The sequence below is a fragment of the Chlorocebus sabaeus genome, chromosome 14, assembly GCF_047675955.1.
Source record: "Chlorocebus sabaeus isolate Y175 chromosome 14, mChlSab1.0.hap1, whole genome shotgun sequence".
NCBI lineage: Eukaryota > Metazoa > Chordata > Mammalia > Primates > Cercopithecidae > Chlorocebus > Chlorocebus sabaeus.
Window position 1 is genome coordinate 10,068,165 of NC_132917.1, and position 21,969 is coordinate 10,090,133.

A 21,969-nucleotide genomic window follows, 5' to 3' on the forward strand; every position below is an offset into this window, starting at 1 on the left:
AATCCCAACACTTTGGGAGGCCAAGGTGGGCGGATCGTTTGAGGTCAGGAATTTGAGACCAGCCTGGCCAATATGGTGAAACCCTGTCTCTACTAAGAATACGAAAATTAGCTGGACGTGGTGGTGGGCACCTGTAATCCCAGCTACTTGGGAGACTGAGGCAGGAGAATTGCCTGAACCCGGGAGGCGGCAGTTGTAATGAGTAGAGATTGTGCCATTGCACTCCAGCCAGGGTGACAGAGCGAGACTCTGATTCAAAAAAAATAAAGGGTATGGTTCAGGGGTCTAGTATATTCACAGGTATGGGCAGTCATCGCCACAGTTGAACATCTTGCCCACCCCAAAAAGAGAGCTTGTGTCCTTTAGTCACTCCCTGTCTCCCGTCTACTGCCTCAGCCCTGGGCAGCCACTGAGCCACTTTCTCTGGGTTTGATCTGGCACTTCTAAAGTAGAAGTTATTATTGGCAAAGGCACTGGCTCTTATTTCTAAGAGATCATTTAGAATGCCAGGGGCAGCAGAGGATGGGTCTGCCTCGCAGAGACAAGTCTGATTTACATTTCAAAAGGATCTTTCCTGGCATTTTAGGCCACTTGGCATTAAAAAGAGATTTGTGGGGCATTGTCTGGAAGGGGACTTTTGCCACTGTGAGCTGGTGACAAGCTGACTAGAAGTGGGGGTGTCAAAGGCTGGGATCACCACCTTAGTGGGGGCACATGAGGGGATAGTGAATTTGGGGTCTGCTCTTCCCCCATCTGTCTTGGTGACTCTTCCCCTCCATCAGGAAAATGAGGTGCTGAGCCATCTCTATGGTCTCAGCCTTCGGTTTTGCTCTGGTCAGGGAGTTTCAGAGAGCTGGAGTGTCCTAGGCCCCTTGGGAATTGGAAGCAAGTGCTAGAACTTTCTGGAACACAGAGAGTGGTCTGTTGGGCCTTCCTTTGCTTCCTCAGTTTCCACCCTCTTCCTTCACTCCTTTCTAGGACTTTCCTTCCTCCACCCCTGAATCCTCCAATGTTAATGGAGCAGGGGTCAGGAAACAGCCTGTGGGTCAGATCTGGTTCGCTGCCTGGTTTTGTACGTACCAGGAGCTAGGAATGTGTTTTAAAAATCAAAAGAATGGCCAGGTGCGGTGGCTCACACCTATAATCCCAGCACTTTGGGAAGCTGAGGTGGGCAGATCATGAGGTCAGGAGATCGAGACCATCCTGGCTAACACGGTGAAACCCCGTCTCTACTAAAAATACAAAAATTAGCTGGACGTGGTGGCGGGCGCCTGTAGTCCCAGCTACTCAGGAGGCTGAAGCAGGAGAATGGCGTGAACCTGGGAGGTGGAGCTTGCAGTGAGCTGAGACTGCGCCACTGCACTCCAGCCTGGGTGACAGAGCGAGACTCTGTCTCTAAAAAAAAAAAAAAAAAAAGAAAAAGAAAAAAAAATCAAAAGAACATTTCGTGTTGCATGAAGATTCTATGAAATTCAAATTTCAAAGCCCATAAATAGCTTCGTTGGGGCGCAGCCACACTTGTTTGTTTACGTATGGTCTGTGGCTGCCTTCACCATGGATAAGAGACTAGAATAGCTGCTGCGGTCTGTATTTTCTATCTCTGTCTTTACAGAAAATGCTTGATGAGCTCTAAGTAAGGCCTGACCTTGTTCCTGAGGGCTCCATAGTGGAGCTGATGGGAAAGTAGTGGATGGCATTGGTGGTGGCTGAGCGAGCGGGGTGCCCTCTCAGAGAGCCGGTTCTTAATGGAGTGCTAACCAGTCACTCTAGATGAGAAATACTCAGATCACATTTAAACACAAGGAAAGCTGTTTACAGGAAAATGGTAAAATAGCACAACGTAAAATGATGGTACACTGTGGTTACGCTGTCATAAAAATGTATGCGTGTGGATAGAGAAGAAGGTGTCCCACGTGGAGAAATGAAAAGGTATCTTAGGGGGCGGGTTGGGAATAAGAGCAGTTTTTCTTTCTATTCTATTTTTCTGTTTAAATTTTCCTGTGATGTTCTTATAATAAGTGATGATGATCACTCGCAGCCACCAGGGGAAGCAGCCACCCAGGCAGAAGGCCGTTCCGGGTCTCAGGCGGGCTTTAGGGAGAGGGACCCTGAGCTCTGGACCAGGGTTAGGAGGAGGTGCCCCGGGCATGTGGAGGCTGGCAGCCCTCGCTCCTGTGAGCCGGCGGCTGGGGCTGTGTCTCGCCCATGTTGCTGTCATGTGCAGGGCCCATGTGAGTTGCGTGTCTGCTCACTATGTGCTGTAGCCTCTGGAAGTTGCTCAGGAGCTTGGGATTTCGTGGAGAGGTGGGAGTCAGTTGCTTCTGTCCAAAGGGTTCAGCCAATGGGGGCCATTCTGAGTTCAGAAACCTCTGGTGTGGAACCCAATGGATCCAGCCAGGCCCAGCTCTGCTGTTAACCAGTTGTGTGCTCTGGGACTCGGGTTAAGTCTGCGGGTGGCAAAACTGGCACCTCCCATCCCATCTTCCCTCCATCCCTCCCCCCCAGCCCTGTGTCTCACTCTGAGCTTCAGGAAGTTGGTGCCACCTAGCTACGCTCACTGACACGCATCTCGTGCTGTGCTAGGATGCTGTCCTGTCCCCATGTTAGTGTGCCCTCTCCAGGGAGACTACCAGTGCTTGTGGGCGTGCATCTTCTGCTTCTGCATCCTCGGTCACTGTCAGCAGAGGCCTGGGCACATGGTGGTGGACAGTAGCTATTATCTGTGGTTGTGCTGGAATGGAGGAGGCCTGGTATTTGGTCTTGGAGTCAAGAGTGCATGGGCTTAAGAATTCCAGGATCACACGGAGGAGGGTGTGATTAGGTCTGGGAAGGGGGGAGGCAGGAAGGAGGGCGAGAGACCTCGACCTGTTCTTGGGAAGGAAAGAGCAGGTGAGGGTGGGATTCTGTTCCAAGCACGGGAAACAGCACCAGGAGGTGGTCATGGCCCTGGGGCCAGGGCTGGGAGGCGGTTGCTCCAGCATGCAGTGACTGAGCCCTCCTGTATGCACTGCCGCAGGTGCTGGGAGACCGTGAAGTGCGAAGCAGATGGAGTCCAGGCCCTCGGGGAGACAGCACGCCAGTGGGGGAGACGGAGACCAATCACCCACCCAGTGTGCAGTAAGTTAGACAGTGACAAGCTCTGAAGACAAGGAAAGCAGGAAGGAAGGGGCGGGCTGTCTCCTGTGCTCTTTCATGTGGGGAGACGAGAGGAACCAGAGGATGTGGGGATCGACCACGTGGTTAGGGAAGGAAAGTGTGTTTCAGGCGGAGGGTGAGCAAGCGCAAAGGCCCTGTGGCAGGCACGTCTGTGACTGGTCAGAGCAGAGTGAGGGGTGGGAGATGGAACCGGGTCAGTGGGGTGGGGTGTGTACATGGCAGGTCTGCAGACCCAGGTAAAGAGTCTGGATTTCATTTTTAAGGGGATGAGAAGCTCGGGAAGGTCTGACCAGCCTTACATCTTGAAAGGGAAACCCCTGCTCCTGCGTGTCAGCTGTTACTCGGGGTGCGCCAGTGGAAGCGAGAGGCAGTCGCAGCTTTCAGGTGAGAAATGATGGCAACTCTCACGGTGGGGGAAGAGGGGCCGCTGTGGAGGTGGTTTGGGGGGCCTGTCACCTGCTGTTCCCCAGGTCAGTGAACAGTGCCCCCACGTACCCCTGCCAGCTCAGAAATCCAGGCACTGCCAGCCTCTGCTGTTCTATGTGTGGCCAGGCGGGGGAGCCTTTGCCCTCCCATGTCCCTCGTCCCACGGCCCAGACAGCACGGTCCTGTGATCCCCCTCCCATTCCAGTCCTCAGCACAGCCATATCCCTCCAGGGCTCAGGCCCCCACCATGGCCAGACCCCCCACCCCACCTTCACCCTCCCCCAGTCCATTGCACACATAGCATCTGGAATGGTCTTGGGCAGCACCTCAGACGATGTGGCTGTGTTGCATAAACCTCTCCCCTCACCGCAGCTCTTGGCCCTGCCTGAGTCCAGGTGCCTGAAGGCTCCCCACTCACCTCTGCCTTGAACCTTCCTGAGTCTGAGCTTCCTTTTTTTTGTTTGTTTTGAGACAAGAGTCTTGTTCTGTCGCCCAGGCTGGAGTGCAGTGGGGTGATCTCGGCTCACTGCAAGCTCCACCTCCCAGGTTCACGCCATTCTCCTGCTTCAGCCTCCCGTGTAGCTGGGACTACAGGTGCCCGCCACCACGCCTGGCTAATTTTTTGTATTTTTAGTAGAGACGGGGTTTCACCGTGTTAGCCAGGATGGTCTTGATCTCCTGACCTCGTGATCCACCCACCTTGGCCTCCCAAGGTGCTGGGATTACAGGCTTGAGCCACCGTGCCTGGCCCGAGCCTGAGCTGCTTAAACACCACATCGTCTAGCCTCCTGCCTTCACACATACTGTTCCCTGAGCCTAGACTTTGTCCCTGCCCACCCGCTCCTGATCCTTCAGGTCTCAACTTAGAGGTCACTTTCCCTAGGAACCTCCTCAGACCCAGTGATGCCAGATTAGGGGCCTCCTGGGAGCCCTCATGGCCCCAAGTGTTTACAACTTCTCTTTTTCATACTATCCAAAGTGTACAGAATCGTACACTTTTCTGATGCCTTGTTCCAGCTGTGAGTGCCCTGAGGGCAGGGATGGGGTCCGTGTCCCCCAGTGTGCTCAGCCAGCACCTGACCGGGCATTCTCAGTGTTGTTGAATGAATGAGCGAGTGAGTGACCTGCCCGCAGGGGAAGCTGTTGTGTCTGACACGGTAATAAGCAGGTAATAAGCAGGTTGCACTGGGGGAGGCTGGTTGCGATCATGACTGGAGCCCCTTGCCCCCAGAGTGGGGGTCATCAGTGGGGCTCGCTACCTCTGCCCACTGTTTTTTTTAATTTTAATTTTTTTTATTTGGGGTCTCACTCTGTCACCCAGGCTGGAGTGCAGTGGCGCAATCTCAGCTCACTGCAAGCTCCGCCTCCCGGGTTCACGCCATTCTCCTGCCTCAGCCTCCTGAGTAGCTGGGACTACAGGCACCCACCACCACGCCTGGCTAATTTTTTGTATTTTAGTAGAGACAGGGTTTCACCGTATTAACCAGGATGGTCTCAATCTCCTGACCTCGTGATCCGCCCATCTCGGCCTCCTAAAGTGTTGGGATTACAGGTGTGAGCCACCACACCCGGCCTTTTTTTTTTTTTTTGAGACGAAGTCTCGCTCTGTCGCCAGGCGGTGCAGTGGTGCGATCTTGACTCACTGCAACCTCCGCCTCCTGAGTTCAAGCAATTCTCCCGCCTCAGCCTCTCGAGTAGCTGGGACTACAGGCATGCACCACCATGCTCAGCTAATTTTTCTATTTTTAGTAGAGACAGGATTTCACCATGTTGGCCAGGATGGTCTCGATCTCCTGACCTCGTGATCCGCCCACCTTGGCCTCCCAAAGTGCTGGGATTATAGGCCTGAGCCACCACTCCCGGCCTTTTTTTTTTTTTTTTTTTGAGATGGAGTCTCACTCTGTCGCCAGGCGCCATCTTGACTCACTGCAACCTCCACCTCCTGGGTTCAAACAATTCTCTTGCCTCAGCCTCTCGAGTAGCTGGGACTACACGTGTGCACCACCATGCTCAGCTAATGTTTGTATTTTCAGTAGAAAAAGGGTTTCACCATATTGGCCAGGATGGTCTTGATCTCTTGACTTTGTGATCCGCCTGCCTCGGCCTTCCAAAGTGCTGGGATTACAGGCGTGAGTCATCGCGCTTGGCCCTTCTGCCCACTTTCTTCCCCTTCTTCCTCCTCCCCCGTCTCCACCCAGGCTGTCTCTGGAGTGACTGTGGATGCTGACAGAATGCGTGTCCGCTTTGCTGTCACTGTTCATGCAGAGTGCCTGTTGGGGATTCTCCTGTAACCCAAAGGAGTGGCGGAAGGATGGAGCTTCAGGCGTTGAGGGCCAGGAAATGAACACGGAAGACTGAATCCTTAGGGGACCCCAGCTCAGGGCCGGGTCTGGGGCTCTGTTCTGAGGACTGGGAGTGGGAGGAGGCGGCAGCAGGAGCCGGAGTCTGAGGCATCTCCTCACACTCTTCCAAGGTCAGAGACGAGGTCTCAGATCTGCTTGCTAATGCACGATTTATTTCTTTTTCAATTTCCTTTGGAACCTGTGCTGTGCAGATGTTCACATGATGTGGTGGGGAAGTGAGTTTTATAAAACTCTTGGCAGAGTACCATTTGGCATCCCTGTGGTTCTAGAGATTTCTGGGGCCTCAGGGCTGTAGCACCAGCTGCAGACAGCTGCCTGCCTTCTTACAGTGCTCAGCTTTTGGACCCAGCAGCTTTCTCAGTCCCGAACACATGTGTGACCTCACGATTCTGGCCCTTCCACGCCAACAGACTGTTCCGGCGTGTAGGTGGAGTTCCTATTTTTAATAGCCAAGTTGTTGAGAAATTGTAGGACTTCTACTTCCTTTTGAACGGAAGGGCTCCAGAAATATTTATATCTTTGCTTCTATAGAATCTAGGAGGTCGTCTTCACCCAGGGAGGGTCAGCATGTGGAGAGGGTCACCTGGGAGAGGCCCCAGTGTCAGCCTGCACTTGCTGTCAGTACATGGTACGACACTGAGCACCAAGGGGCTCAGCCAGCCCTTCGAGGGAAGTCCCAGCTGCCCACTGGGGGAAGGGCGGGAAGGCGTGAAAACAATGAGCCCACCGGCTGGCGGGGGTGACCGTGTTATGCAAAGTGTGCACCATGTAGCATGAGCACTGGGCCGGGAGCCCCCAAGGCTGCTGGGGAATCAGGGAGACACCAAAGAGGAAGTGGCCCTTCCCTTGAAGGGTGAAGGATTGGTAGGAGTCTGTGGGAGAGTGGAAGCTGTTGGAGGGGAGGGAGGGAGGGAAGGAGGACTGGAGAGAGGAGGGAGGCTCTTGCATTCTGGGCGGGTATGGGAGCTGCTGGCAGTTTGCAGAACCCAGTGGCTCAGTGTGGTTGGAGTTGGCTGTGGACCAGGTGGGTGGGCAGAAAGGGGCCAGGTATGGAGGGGTTTTTTAGTGCCATACTGAGGGGTCTGAAGTCCATCCCGAAAGTTGTAACTGGGGAGTGGCACGGTGGTGGGTTAGAGCCATGTCATTCAAACTTCCTCAAATTCCCGTACGTAGAGACCTAGTGTGCACACTCACAGCCCAGGCTTGTGAGCTGCAGTCGCCCTTGCCATGTGCAGCTCGTTCTGGCGTGTTCTGTTCTGCTTCTATTCCGGCTCATTTGTTCTTCGAACAATGCTGTTTGCAATCCTCTACGTTGGCTTCCTGTCTCCCTGAATATTTTTGATCTGCAGTTAGAACAGCACTGGATTGGCAAGAGGGAGACTGAGGCGGGAACCCAGGCAGAGGCTGCTGTGAGTCCAGCTAGGACAAGACGCGGGTGCCAGACAGTGGGCCTGGGGCAGACCCCAGGGACTTCGCAGTGAAGACCCCACCTCAGTGGTCCTGGGCCCCAGGCCTCAAGAGACTTGGGGCAGCTTCCGAAGCAACAAGAGGGGTCCTGTCATCGTGAGGCGTGTTGAGGATGCAGAAGCTGTGGTTTCATAACTCAGTCACTGTGTGGTGTCTGAAAGCCATTTCATTAAATGTCACATGGAATCAAAATAGAAATTACATCTCTGGGACAAAGCCCATTGAGTCAGGAGCCAGGGATTCTGAATTGGAACCAGAATAGCCTCCGAAGCTGGGTCTGTGGATCCAAGGCTGCCCACACCGCCCTGGGTCTCGCTCACATCTGAACTCCCCAGAGGGGGCAGGTGGTCCCGGAGCCTAGCCTACCTGCCAGGAGTCAGAGGTGGCCTCAGGGGAACCATGACAGCCCTCCTTCTCACACTCATCCTGGGCACCCTGCACCAGCGGAAGGGTTTACACATACAATCACCCATCCCTAGCCCCTTCTGGGAGGGAAGCATATCTTAACGGATGGCGACCTTGAGGCTCAGGGAGGTTAAGGTGCCAGCCTGAGATCACACAGCCAGCGAGAGGCAGAGACAGGGCTCCAACTCCAAACGGTGGCTCCAGAGCCCCCTCTCTTTTCCATGCCCTGGGCTGCCTCTTTCCCCAGTGCACCTTGCTTTTTGGAACCAGATGACCAACGTGGAGAGACATGAACTGATTCAATCAGAGTGTATGGGGAAGGGACTTAGAGATCTGGCATTTTTCAAGCTCCCTGGTAATTCTCACGTGCAGCTAGGGTGGGGCACCTCTGCTCTGGGGAATAGGGGAGGGGTATGAGTGGCCCTGTGTCTGCCCTCTGTCCCCACCTGCCACCTGCTGGTCCATCCATTCAGCCGTTGCATGGACAGGTTGTCTTCTGGGGGCTGCTAGCCCCCTTGCACTGGGCAATGCTGAGTGTCCTCTCTGCCCCTCCCCCCAGTGTGCGCTCCTCCCTCTGCCCCTGCCGCGCAGGTGGGCCATGCTTGGAGGGGCGCAGGAGAGCTGAGATGGGTTGGGGATGGATCAGGCCTTGAGGGGGTGCCTGGTAAGCCCCGGGAAGGGTAGGGAGAGGAGAGGGCAGTGCAAGGACAGCGACCCCCAGCCTTGCCCCCGTTTTGAGCATGGGGAAACTGGAAAGTGTACACAGGTAGTGAGGAAATGCCTGCATGTTCATTTTCTAATCCATTAATTTTCACTTTTTGTGTATTCTTTCTATCTACTTTTTAAAGGTTTGTTTCTTTTCTAACTTCCTGTTTTAGATGTATAATTTAGTTTCTTTCTTTATTTTTACTGACTTATTTTTTCGAGATGGAGTCTTGCTCTGTCGACAGGCTGGAGTGCAGTGGTGTGATCTTGGCTCACTGCAACCTCTGCCTCCTGGGTTCAAGCGATTCTCCTGCCTCAACCTCCTGAGTAACTGGGACTACAGGTGTGCACCACCACGCCCAGCTAATTTTTGTATTTTTCGTAGACACGAGGTTTCACTATGTTGGCCAGGATGGTCTTGATCTCTTGACCTCGTGATCTGTCCACCTCAGCCTCCCAAAGTGCTGGGATTATAGGCGTGAGCCACGGCGCCCAGCTTAGTTTCTTTATTTAAAGATAAGGGTTTTTTGTTTTGTTTTTTTTTGAGACAGAATCTCATTCTGTTGCCCAGGCAGGAGTACAGTGGCACAGTCATAGCTCACTGCAGCCTCAACCTGGGCTCAAGTGATCCTCCCACCTCATCTGAGTAGCAGGAATTACAGGCGTACACCACCACACCCAGCTCATTTTTGTGTTTTTTTCTAGAGATGGGTTTTGCCCTGTTGCCCAGGCAACAAGCAAATCTGCCCACCTCAACCTTCCAAAGTGCTGGGATTACAGGCGTGAGCCACCACGCCCGGCTAGAGGTAAGTTTCTCAAACTCCTGGGCTTAAACCATCCACCCACTTGGCCTTCCAAAGTACTGAGACTACAGGTGTGAGCCTTTGCACTCGCCTTGAATTCCTTTTTCAACAGTATGTTTCCTACTAAAAGCACTTATGAAAAGTGTGTGTTTTCTCTTACCCCTTCTCATTTTTTGCCATCTAATTTTACATTGTATTTCTTAGTGTTTGTCTTTAAAATATACTTATATCTCTATGCTACCTTTTTCTTATTCTTGCCCCCTCCCCCATAAGAAAGATAAAGAAATCAGAGACTTAGACCGGGCCTGCTGGTTCCCGCCTGTAATCCCAGCACTTTGGGAGGCTGAGGCAGGTGGATCACTTGAGGTCAGGAGTTCGAGACCAGTCTGGCCAACATGGTGAAAACCCGTCTCTACTAAAAATACAAAGTTAGCCAGGCGTGATGGTGGGCGCCTGTATGCTCAGCTACCACGGAGGCTAAGGCAGGAGAATCACTTGAACCCGGGAGGTGGAGGTTGCTGTGAGCCAAGATCGTGCCACTGCACTCCAGCCTGGGCAACAGAGTGAGACTCTGACTCAAAAAAAAAAAAAGAAATCAGATACAACTCTCTCCTTCTTTCTTTCTTTTCTTCTCAATTTTTGTTTAATGTATCATTTCTAATTTCAGAATTTATATTTATATATGTCCTTAATCCTCACTCACATTGGCCCTATAGGTAGAGTCTCTGCTCACTGTCAGTTCCCTTGCTGAAGTTTTCCTGTTTTTCTCTTGATTTGCTGAAATTCTTTCTCCAGTAGTTTCATCAAAAGGGACTAAATGAAAAAAAATTATTGAGTTATTGCAAGTTCAAAAAGGTTTCTAGTCTTTGTGTTTGACAGCTTTCCGGGACATAAAATTCTTAGACCACACTTTCTTTCCTTGAGAACTTCGCAGGCATCACTTCTGTCTCTAGAGTCAAATGTCATTGTGGGAAAGTCTGAGTCTAACTTCTATTTTGTTACCCTTTATGAATTGACGTTTTCACTTGACTGTCCAAAGTCTTTTCTAGTTAGCTTCTTCCCCCTTTCTTTTATATTTTATGTCTAGTTACTTTCATAGAAATTACCTTGTTATTGACAGATTTTTGTCATTTTCCCCAAGACATAGTGTGCCCTTTTGGTTTGTAGATTTATCTTCTTTTATTTCAGGAAAATTTTCTTGAATGATATCTTTAAATATTTATGTTCCCTTATTTCAGTTTTCTATTCTGGGATATATGATGGGTCCTTTGCAGATCTTCCAAATCTGTAATTTTCTCTGTAATCTCTTTACACCGTCCATTTTCATTTCCTTTTGCTCACTTTTCTCAGTCTTGTTCTCAGTGTCTTGATTGTGTTTTGAGCAATATTTGATGCTCCTCTGCACAGCTTTCCATTTCGTCATGACTTTAAAGATGTGATGTTTTTCCTTCTTTCTCCAGTTCTGTCAGCTCCGGTTTCATGTTCCCCCTGAGCTCTCGTATCTGTTTTGTGTGCTTGCTTTCTGGAGATGATTGCTGTATTAATTTCTTTTTTTTTTTTTTTTTGAGCTGGAGTCTTACTCTGTTGCTCGGGCTGGAGTACAGTGGTGGGATCTCAGATCACTGGAACTCCGCCTCCTGGGATCAAGTGATTTTCCTGCCTCAGCCTCCCAAGTAGCTGGGATTATAGGCTTGTGCCACCACGCCCAGCTAATTTTGGTATTTTTAGTAGAGATGATGTTTTGCCATGTTGGCTAGGCTGGTCTCGAACTCCTGACCTCAGGTGATCCGCCTGCTTCAGCCTCCCAACGTGCTGGGATTACAGGTGTGAGCCACCGCGCCCAGCCCTGCTTTATTAATTTTTTTTGTTGTTTAATTTACAGCGAAAAGTTTGCTGGCAATTTAATCTGTTCTATGGCAATGTTTTTACTCGTGAGTTTTCACTTGCCACTTGTTTTTCCTGTTCCTTTTCTCGTTTTTATTTTTTAATTCTTACGGTGTCTTCCTGTAGATGCCGCGCTCTTTGCTTTTTTGTTTTTCATCTTTGGGCAAGGTGAGTTTTTCTTCAACCGTCTATTTGCCAGAGGTTTGTGTGGGAGAAGAAGCGAGGACTTTCCCTACATCCAGTGCCATGTGCAGTTGTAGGGCTGCTCACGGGCAGTCTGGTGAGTCCTCTTTGTTGCCTGCAAGTGTGGCTTGTCTGTGTCTGATCTGCTGCTTCTGCTTCTTGGTTCCAGGCTTACCTGTATCTCAAATGCCGCTGTCATGAGATCACAGGCCCCACGCCTGCTCGTGCAGATAAGGGACATTGGTTGGTGGGCAGTGTGATCCCTTCTCACAGCTTCTTCCCAAACATCTGTATGGTATTTCCTGCCCTGGGCAACCCTCTGACTCGTTTCTAGTTTGGGTTTCATCTCTCTTCTGTTTTCACTGGAAATGGAGTTTAGCCAGGTGTGGTGGCTCATGCCTGTAATCCCAGCACTTTCAGAGGACAAGGCAGGTGGATTGCTTTAGCCCAGGAGTTCGAGAGCAGTCTAGCCAACATGGTGAAACCCCGTCTCTACTAAAAACACAAAAATTATCTGGGTGTGGTGGCGCGTGCCTGTAATTGCAGCTACTGGGGAGGCTGAGGCAGGACAATTGCTTGAACCCGGGAGGCAGAGGTTGCAGTGAGCCGAGATCGCGCCACTGCACTCCAGCCTGGCGGCACAGCGAGACTCCGCCTCAAAAAAAAAAAAAGATGACGTTTGCATTTTGTTTCTCTTTGTCCTTGTTACTGTGGAATGATTTCTTTTCTTTTTTCCAGCTTTATTCGTGTATAATTGACATACAATAAACTGCACCTATTGATTGTATTATTAGTAAGTTCTGACATACGTATACACCCATGCAACTGTCACGACCACCAGCCACTGGATATCCTGTCACCCTCCACAGCTTCCTCGTGCTGTTTCTTACCTCCACTCCCATTCTCAGACAAACTCTGACCTGCTTTCCATCGTTAGAGTTTTCATTTTCTAGAGTTTTATGTAAATAGAATCCTACAGTATTTTTTTTTTTTGATGTGGTTTCTCTCACTTAGCATATATTTTTTTTTCTTTTGAAATGGAGTTTTGCTCTTGTCGCCCAAGCTAAAGTACAATGGCGTGATCTCAGCTCACTGCAACCTCCGCCTCCTGGGTTCAAGCAACTCTCCTGCCTCAGCCTCCCGAGTAACTGGGACTATAGGTGCCCGCTACCACGCCGGACTAATTTTTTCTATTTTTAGTAGAGATGGGGTTTCACCATGTTGGCCAGGCTGGTCTCAAACCCCTGACCTCAGGTGATCCACCCACCTTGGCCTCCCAAAGTGCTGAGATTACAGGCATGAGCCACCATGCCCGGCCTAGCATAATTATTTTGAAGTCCATCAGTTGTATATAACAGTGGTTCATTCCTTCTTATTGCAGTATTGCATTGCATTGTATGGCTGTGCCATATTTATTCATCCATTCACCTGGTGATAGACATTGGGGCTGTTTCCTGCTTTTGGCTGTGATGAATCAAGTTGCTGTCAGTCTCCACGTAGAAGTCTCTTTTGGACACTAGCTTTGATTCCTCTTTGATTCCTCCTTTTTTTTTTTTTTTGACAGAGTCTTGCTCTGTCGCCCAGGCTGGAGTGCAGTGGTGCGATCTTGGCTCACTGCCACCTCCGCCTCCCGGGTTCAAGCGATTCTCCTGCTTCAGCCTTCCAAGTATCTGGGACTACAGGTGCTTACCACCATGCCAGCTAATTTTTTTTGTATTTGTAGTAGAGATGGGGTTTCACTATGATGGCCAGGCTGGTCTCGAACTCCTGACCTCGTGATCTGCTTGCCTTGGCCTCCGAAAGTGCTGGGATTACAGGCGTGAGCCACCACACCTGGCCCCATTCCTGTTGAATAAATGCATAGGAACAGAATGACTGGGTCACATAGTAGGTTTCACTTTTTAAGAAGTGACCAAACTGCTCTTCAAAGTGACCACACCGCTTTACATGCCTCTGAGCACATGAGAGCAACAAGAGTCCCAGTTGCTTCATACCCTTGCCAACACTTGGCATGGCCCATCTTTTACATTTTAGTCCTCCAAGTGCATGCCTAGTTTATAGCCTTGGGGTTTTCATGTACATTTCACCAATAACAAATGGCATGAGCCTTTTTTAATGTACTTATTTTTTATATGTACACCATCTTTGGTGAATTGTCCAAATCCTTTGCCCATTTTAAAATACCGAGTTGTGTTATATATTAGGTTATAACAGCTCTTTATTCTAGCTACATGTCTTTTATCAGATATATGACTTGTAAATATTTTCTCCAGTCTGTGCCCCTCTTTTTCATTTTATTCAGTGTCTTTTGAAAACTAAAAGACTTTTAATTTTTATGAAGTCCAATTTACTGTTTTTTTTAATAGTTTATGTTTTCTGTGTACTATTCTTTTTTTATTTTTAATTTATTAATTTTTATTTATTTATTTTATTTTATTTTATTTTTGAGACGGAGTCTCGCTGTGTCACCCAGGTTCGAGTACAGTGGCACGATCTCGGCTCACTGCAAGCTCCGCCTCCCGGCTTCACGCAATTCTCCTGCCTCAGCCTCCCGAGTAGCTGGGACTGCCTCCCAAGTAGCTGGTACTACAGGTGCCTGCCGCCACGCACGGCTAATTTTTTTTATATTTTTAGTAGAGACGAGGTTTCACCGTGTTAGCCAGGATGGTCTCGATCTCCTGACCTCGTGATCCGCCCACCTTGGCCTCTCAAAGTGCTGGGATTACAGGCGTGATCCACCATGCCCAGCTTAACTTTTTATTTTTTGAGACAGAGTCTTGCTCTGTCACCCAGGCTGGAGTGCAGTGGTGCGATCTTGGCTCACTGCAGCTTCAGCTTCCCAGGTTCAAGCAATTCTCCCGCCTCAGCCTCCCAAGTAGGTGGGATTACAGGCGCCCGCAAGCATGCGTGGTTAATTTTTGCATTTTTAGTAGAGACTCGGTTTCACCGTGTTGGCCAGGCTGGTCTGGAACTCTTCACCTCAGGTGATTCGCCTGCCTTAGCCTCCCAAAGTGCTGGGTTTCCAGGCAAGAGCCACCACACCTGGTCCCTGTGTACTATTCTTAAGAAATCTTTCCCTGTGGTGAAAAGGGAACTCTTGGACACCGTTGGTGGGGGTGTCGATTGGTACAGCCATTATGGAAAGCAGTATGGAGGTTTCTAAATAAATAAAAAAATAGAACTACCATATGACTGACCAAAGGAAATGATATCACCACCTCGTGAATTGCAGCATTATTCACATTAGCCACGATTTGGAAACAATGTAGGTATTGATGAATGAAGGGATCAAAGGACCGGGCACAGTGGCTCACGCCTGTAATCCCAGCACTTTGGGAGGCTGAAGTAGGTGAATCACTTGAGGTCATGAGTTTGAGACCAGCCTAGCCAACATGGCGAAATCCTGTCTCTACTAAAAATACAAAAATTAGCCGGGTGTGCTGGCATGCGCCTGTAGTCCCAGCTACTCAGGAGGCTGAGGAAGGAGAATCACTTGAACCCAGGAGGCAGAGGTTGCAGTGAGCCAAGTTCGTGCCACTGCACTCCAGCCTGGGTAACAGAGTGAGGCCCTGTCTCCAAAAAAAGATCTCTTTCGACTCTACGATACAAAGATGTTTTCTTCTAGGTACTTCGTAGTTTTACATTTAGGTCTATGCTGCATTTTTAGTTAAGTTTTGTATATGGTATGAGGTTGGAGATTGGGGCTTATTTTTCTATTCTCTTTGAGCCGGTTTCTGGGAGGAGAGGGAGGACCCACCAGCTCCTCTGCTGTGTCAAGCTATTATACAAGGCCTCATGGGCTGAGGTTTCTTTTTTTTTCTTTTCTAGGGAAAAAAGAGGAAAAGCCATGAGCAATACCAAGGGAAACCGTAAGCTAAGGTTGGCATAGTTCTCAGCAAGCCTCACAGCGATTCTCTGTTCCCTTCCTCACCCCTTGCCTACCTTTAATCCAAAAATGATTTTACCAGAATGTCCAACAAATAAGACAAGACCCAAAAGCACTGAGAACTTTTTCTTGCTGCCAAGTATAAAACACAGACCGGTATAGTGGCTTAAAAAAGCAAATTCCCAGGAAACTGTATAGAGATGGAAAATAGGACAGCAGAATAGCAGGGACTGGGAAGGGGAGAAGCGAGTGGTGCTCTTGAACAGGTAGAGTTTCTGTTTGGCTGGTGGAAAAGTTCTGGAAAAGAAAGTGTTGATGGTTGCCCAACATTGTGAATATTCGTAATACCATTGAATGGCACACTTAAAAATGGTAAAAACAGTAAATTGGGTTACCTGTGTTTTACCACAGTTAAAGAGTATTTTTAAAAAAGCATATTCCCTCTGGGGTTAGTTAGCTGTAGTCAACACCTAAGTTCCCCAGTGATGAACTGAAGTATGGACCAATAATATGAATTAAAATTAAATATTGCCAGGCAGGCTGGGCATGGTGGCTCACGCCTGTAATCCCAGCACTTTGGGAGTCCTAGGCAGGCAGATCACTTGAGGTCAGGAGTTCTAGACTAGCCTGGCCAACATAGTGAGACCTCGCCTCTACTAAAAAAATACAAAAATTAGCTGGGTGTGGTGGCATACATCTGTAGTCCCAGCTACTTGGGAGGCTGAGGCAGGAGATTCGCTTGAACCTGGTGGGTGGTGGCAGGGGTGGGGGATGGGCACGCAGAGGTTGCAGTGAACCCACATGGCATCACCGCACTGCAGCCTGGGTGACAGAGCGAGACTCCAAAAAAAAAAAAAATTGCCAGGCAGTATGAGATTGCTTGGTCAATATCCTAACAGTCACAAAGCAAGCAAGTGATCTTGAGAGGGAGGAAGGGAGGAGGTGGGAAGAAAGGAGGACCAAGTTCCTCTGAGTGGCTAATAAATATTATTTTGGTTAAGTCTCTATCTCCACAGAGTAAGTCCCTGATTCTTTTTTTTTTTTTTGAGACTGAGTTTTACTCTTGTTGCTCAGGCTGGAGTGCTATGGCTTGATCTTGGCTCACGGCAACCTCTGCCTCCCGGGTTCAAGCGATTCTCCTGCCTCAGCCTCCCGAGTAGCTGGATTACAGGCGTGTGCCACCATGCCCGGCTAATTTTGTATTTTTAGTAGAGACGGGGTTTCTCCATGTTGGCCAGGCTGATCTTCAACTCCCAACCTCAGGTGATCAGCCTGCCTCAGCCTCCCGAAGTGCTGGGATTACAGGTGCGAGCCACTGTGCCCGGCCTGTAAGTTCCTAATTCTTAAGCCTAACATAGTTAAATTGCTCTGTAAAAAAAACAATGGCTTTATATTCAAGACCATGTTGCTTCCAACTGAATTGGCCACTCACACTGGGATACTGAGCAGCGAACAGACCACAAGGAAGACATCACTCTTGGATCCTGCTTGAAACCAACAGCTACAGCAAAACACTAGTCTTGATTCAGAGCCTAATGGGGTTTCTTTAATTAGCAAGTTTACATTCATGGAGTCTTGTGAAAATGATTAGATAAATTGCAGAGAAATAAATAAGTATTTTGTACATCTGAGTATTATTGTTAATTTCCACCTGGCTACATGAGACTCCCTCCTCTGAGTTTTCTCTCTGTGCCCTTCTGCTGCGGACAGAAGGTACCCTGCTCATTCATCCGTCTAGCTGGTGAGCCACGGGGCGGCCCGGAGGGAGGAGTGGAGGGGACATGGGCCTGGAATTAGACCGAGCTGGGTGTGTCCCCAGCTCTGGCCGCACTGCCAGGCCCTGGCTTCGTTACTGTGACATGAGGGGTGGGGTGGGTATCTGGTCTCCCACTCCGCATTACTGAGGCGTTCTGGGTCTCTCCTCCATCCTCTGATTCCTTCCCCTCTTCTGTTCCAGTCCAGAATGCCTCCTTTCTGCCTAAATGCCTCTGATCTTCATTTGATCATCATCAGCTGCAGACCCATGAGCCACTGGGCCTGATCTGGGAGACACCGGCCCTCCGCTTCCAGCGCTCTCCAGCTCGGATTTCCTGCAGAACAGTGGCAAAGCGTTCGCCCAGAGCTGCGTCCCCTCACTGGAAAGCAGCACTGAGTCAGGGTTACCTGGCTCCACTGTGCCCCCAGCGAGGTGAAATTGTACCATCAAATTCTCACAACAACATTGGTTCTCCTTTAAGGATAAGGAGGCTACCGCCCAAAGAGCTTGTGCACTGGGTGCACAGCCAGTCAGGCCATCTTCCAGAGCGGGATGTCTGACTCCAGAGCCCGCCAGCCCACACTGCTCTCCTGAGGACTGGGTTTCTCTGGCCTGAGTCTGCCCGAGTCTACAGGAAGAACCCTGCTGGCACCCCAGTAAGCCCCTCTAGACCTTGGAGCTCTAACTGCTCTCAGAGCTCACTTTTCAGTTAGCCTATAAGGCAGGGGTGTCCAGTCTTTTGGCTTTCCTTGGCCACATTGGAAGAAGAATTGGCTTGTGTCATACATAAAATACGATAACACTAATGATAGCTGATGAGCTAAAAACTGAAAAATCACAAACTCATAATGTTTTAAGAAAGTTTGTAAATTGGTGTTGGGCCGCATTCAAAGCCATTCTGGGCTATGGGTTGGACAAGCTTGCTATAATGGATCAGAGATATCTACAGTCTTAAAGAAGAAACAGCTCCCAGGCCTGTTAGGCCTATCAGGGCACTCACTGAATGCTGTGAGCAGGGGAAGGGGCAGGCCTGGGCAGTGGGGTCCTCAGTGGGGGCCCAGTGGTGTCTCCAGTCATCTGGGGAGCTGGGAACAGCACACCAGGGTTTGTTTGCCTCCTGGGAAAGTTCTCACTTGCAGAAAGAGAGAACAGAGGTGCGAAAGCTAGGCCATGTTCATTATTCCTTCATTCCCTATTTATTGAGCTTTGACAGCATGTGAAGGACTGCTTGCTTGATTGATTGACTGATTGGGACAGGGTCTCACTCTGTCACCTAGGCGGGAGTGCAGTGCTGCAACCTCAGCTCACTGTAACTTCTACCTCCTGGACTCAAGCCGTCCTCCTACCTCAGCCTCCTGAGTACCTGGGATTACAGGCCCACGCCACCACACCCAGCTACCTTTTGTATTTTTTGGCAGAGACAGGGTTTCGCTATGCTGCCAGGCTGGTCTTGAACAACCAGGCTCAAGTGATCCTCCTGCCTCCCCTTGGCCTCCCGAAGTGATGGGATTATAGGCTCCAGCCACAGTGCCCAGCCAGAGGAACGTTTCAGATGTGGAATCAATGGTAACATGTTGAAGGAAGGGGGTTTCTGAGCTCAGCCCATTTCTTATACTTGGATCTTCCCAAAGGTCCAGTGCGAGGGACTTCAATGAAAGAGAAGTGAAAAGGGAAGGGGCCGTGTCCCTTGGCAGCAGGGACAAGAGATGTAGCCTGAGCTTTAGCATCATGAAGGGTCAGGACAGCCCACACCATTGCAGGGAATGGAAGAAGAGACCCATGTGGGGGCCAGGTGACAGCACTGTGCCTGGCACCTTGGGACACCCCAGGGCTTTATGACTCTGCCCAGAAAGAGGCCTGGGGTGGCAGATGAAGGGAGGACTGCATCTCTGGGAGAAAGTAGTCCAATCCTTGTCACAGCTCAGTTGCTCATTATTAATGAAAAAAAATGGCTCCTGGTTTATACATCAGCCATGTAAACTTGGCTAATGTGAGTCTTCCTTGCAAGCTCCTATGTGTGCTTGTTCCGGCATGGCAGTGAGGTTTCTAAGTTGCATCAGCTGACAGGTAAATGCTGCCTGGGAGGCCTCTTGGAGGACAGCCGGCTGGCTTCAACCATCAGTAGCTCAGTAAGCAAAAGGTCATGTTCAGTTCAAGTGCAAAGATTGTGAAGCCCGGTGCTGAAAAGCCAGATGAATTCAAGTCACGTGAGCTTTTCTCCAGCCTTTGCAGCCTAGACCAGGGCTAGGGTCATGATGTGAGCTGGCGAGAGAGAAGAAAGAAGACCTACATTACATATCCAGGCTCTCTGCCCTATGTGCCAAAACCAAGTGCTGCTAGGGGCTGGTCCTTGCTTCATTCCAAACCGTGCTGCTTTTCCTCTGCTCTTTGAGGCCTCTGCGATGTGCAGGATGCTGACCTGAGCTCTGTGTGGGGCAGAGGTGAGCTGACCCAGTTCTTGTCCTTGAGGCCCTCAGGGTCTACAGGGGGCTGAAATGGGGCCAGAGAACTGAGCTGCCTGTGTGGGAGTGGGGTGAGTGTTGGTCCTACCTGGCTTTTACCTGTCTGCACCTGCTGTCTTTGCTGTTTTTTCTGTTCTAGGGGGTGGCTGCTGCGGGGCCAGCCTATGGCGAGGCCAGGTCTCTGCCAGCAGTCAGGTCCATGAAGCAATCTGGTCAGTGGAAGGAAAAGGGTTTTGGAGTCAGACACAAAATTTCCACTCTCCCACTTCTGTGCTTTCCTTATCTAGGCAAGTTGCTGAACCTCTCTGAGCCTTAGTTTTCTCATCTGTAAAATGGGGTCTGAGAAACATATCTAGTAGAGCACCTGATGTCTGATTGCTTAATTCAGGATAACTCCTCTCCCACAAAGGGCACCCCCTCCACTCCATCTGCTTTGCTTCCCTGATGGACAACCTGATTCAGAAACCTTTTTCTACCCATGGCAAAGGTCCAGGGTAGTGAGGTCTTGGGGGCTGAGTGAAGCCAGGGAGGTGAGTACTGGAACCTTCTGTTGTTTGCCTGATCCATAACCCAGGTCACATTACCATGACTGCAACATTACATTACACAGTTCTGGGTTATATTGCTGAAAGTTTTGAGAGAATGCACAAAGAGCTAAATTAAATTAAAACAAAATTGCAATCACCGAGTTAATGACTGTGACAATACAAATAATTCACAACTAAATTAATGTAATATTAAATTTCATCATTATACTAATAACCTTTGCACGGCAATACGAAAACAACTGTTTGGGACGGAATGATTTATTACATGAGAGAACAGAGTTTTGGGGAAGTCTCAGGCTGGGCACAGTAATCCCAGCACTTTGGGAGGCCAAGGTAGGAGAATTACTTGTGTGCAGGAGTTCGAGACCCATCTGGGTAACATAATGAGACCTAGTCTTTACAGAAAAATTAAAAATTAGCCAGGCATGGTGACTCATGCCTCTAGTCCCAGCTACTGGGGAGGCAGAGATGGGAGGATCAGTTGAGCCTGGAAGTTTGAGGCTACAGTAGCCATGATCGTGTCATGTCACTCAGCTTGGGTGACAGAGTGAGACCCTGTCTCAAAAAAGGCCAGGCATGATGTCCCGCACCTGTAATCCCTTTGGAAGGCCAAGCACTTTGGAATCTAAGCAGTTTGGGAGGCCAAAGTGGGAGGATCACTTGAGCCCAGGAGTTGAGACCAGCCTGGGTAACCTAGTGAGACCCCATCTCCAAAAGAAAAAAAGTAAGTCTCGGGGCTGGGCACAGTGGCTCACGCTTGTAATCCCAGCACTTCGGGAGGCCTAGGTGGGCAGATCACAAGGTCAGGACTTCGAGACCAGCCTGGCCAACATGGTGAAACCCTGTCGCTACTAAAAAAGTACAAAAATTAGCCAGACATGGTGGTGTGCACCTGTAATCCCAGCTACTCGGGAGGCTGAGGTGGGAGAATTGCTTGAACCCAGGAGGCGGAGGTTGCAGTGAGCCGAGATTGCACCACTGCACTATACCCTGGGTGACAGAGCAAGACTCTGTCTCAAAAAAAAAAAAAAAAGAAAAAAGTAAGTCTCAGAATTGCCTTCTGGAATCTGAAAAGGGAGAGAGAGGAGCTAAGATTTCTAAAGGGCCTACTGTGTGCCATAAGGCAAGGGTGACAGTCCTTGCCCTTGGGAAGCACTTGGCTCACATGGTGGAACAGCCATATTTGCAGTGACTATAAAGTGAAGAGGCCTTGGGAGATGAGGATTATTAGGAGGGCTTCCTGGAGGTGGCGGCATTGAGTGAGCCTGGAAGGATGAGTAGGCTTGAGAAGGATTCAATGGGTCTTGTTCTGCTTCCTTGTCTCCCTCCCACTTTGAAGCCAGCTACAGTCTGGCCCTTGTCCCTTCTTTGTCCCCAAAATGCTCTTATCAAGTAACCTTTGTGTTGCCAGACCCAAAAGTGGGTCCTCAGGGCCTCATTTTCCTGACTCTCAGCAGCACATGCTCCTGGAAACTTCCACTGGCCTCTGGGACCCACCCTTCCTTGGTTTCCGCCAGCGTCACCAGCTCCCCTTCTTTATTCCCTTTGCTGGGTCCTCTCCCCCCCGCCAAACTCCCATACCTCGGAGCTCGGCACCCCCGCCTTTCTGTGCTGCTGGCTCCCACCAGGCCACCGATGATGCTGACATTCATGGCTCTGTCCTGGCCCTCCTGGCTGCCACACTCAAGTATCTCATTATCTATGAAGCGCTCCCCTGGGATGTCTAAAAGACACTTTTTTCTTTTCTTTTTTTTTGAAATGGACTCTCGCTATGTCACTCATGCTGGAGTGCAGTGGCATGATCTTGGCTCACTGCAACCTCTACCTCCTGGGTTCAAGCGATTCTGCCTCAGCCTCCTGAGAAGCTGGGATCACAGGTGCGTGCCACCACGCCCGGCTAATTTTTGTATTTTTAGTAGGGTAGA

At 49.9% G+C, this 21,969-nt stretch overlaps 1 protein-coding gene and 1 non-coding gene across 7 annotated transcripts in view; one reads left to right on the top strand and one right to left on the bottom strand.

Moving 5' to 3' along the window:
* RRM2 (ribonucleotide reductase regulatory subunit M2) overlaps positions 1–16,902 on the top strand; it is a 34,667-nt gene extending 17,765 nt beyond the window's left edge. The window contains exons 10-14 of one of the 6 annotated variants that reach the window (XR_012095203.1): positions 3,017–3,117; positions 3,420–3,540; positions 9,228–9,328; positions 15,221–15,271; positions 16,353–16,902. The gene's annotated coding sequence lies outside the window, so the exon portion shown is untranslated. Of the gene's footprint in view, positions 1–3,016; positions 3,118–3,419; positions 3,541–9,227; positions 9,329–15,220 lie in introns of all 6 variants that reach the window. The other 5 variants (XR_012095205.1, XR_012095202.1, XR_012095201.1 and 2 more) reach the window with 5 other exon arrangements.
* Positions 16,679–16,813, bottom strand: LOC119627434 (small nucleolar RNA SNORA2/SNORA34 family). Its single transcript, XR_005243628.1, has one exon. It is a non-coding gene; the product is annotated as a small nucleolar RNA SNORA2/SNORA34 family (small nucleolar RNA).
* Positions 16,903–21,969: the final 5,067 nt, after the last annotated feature.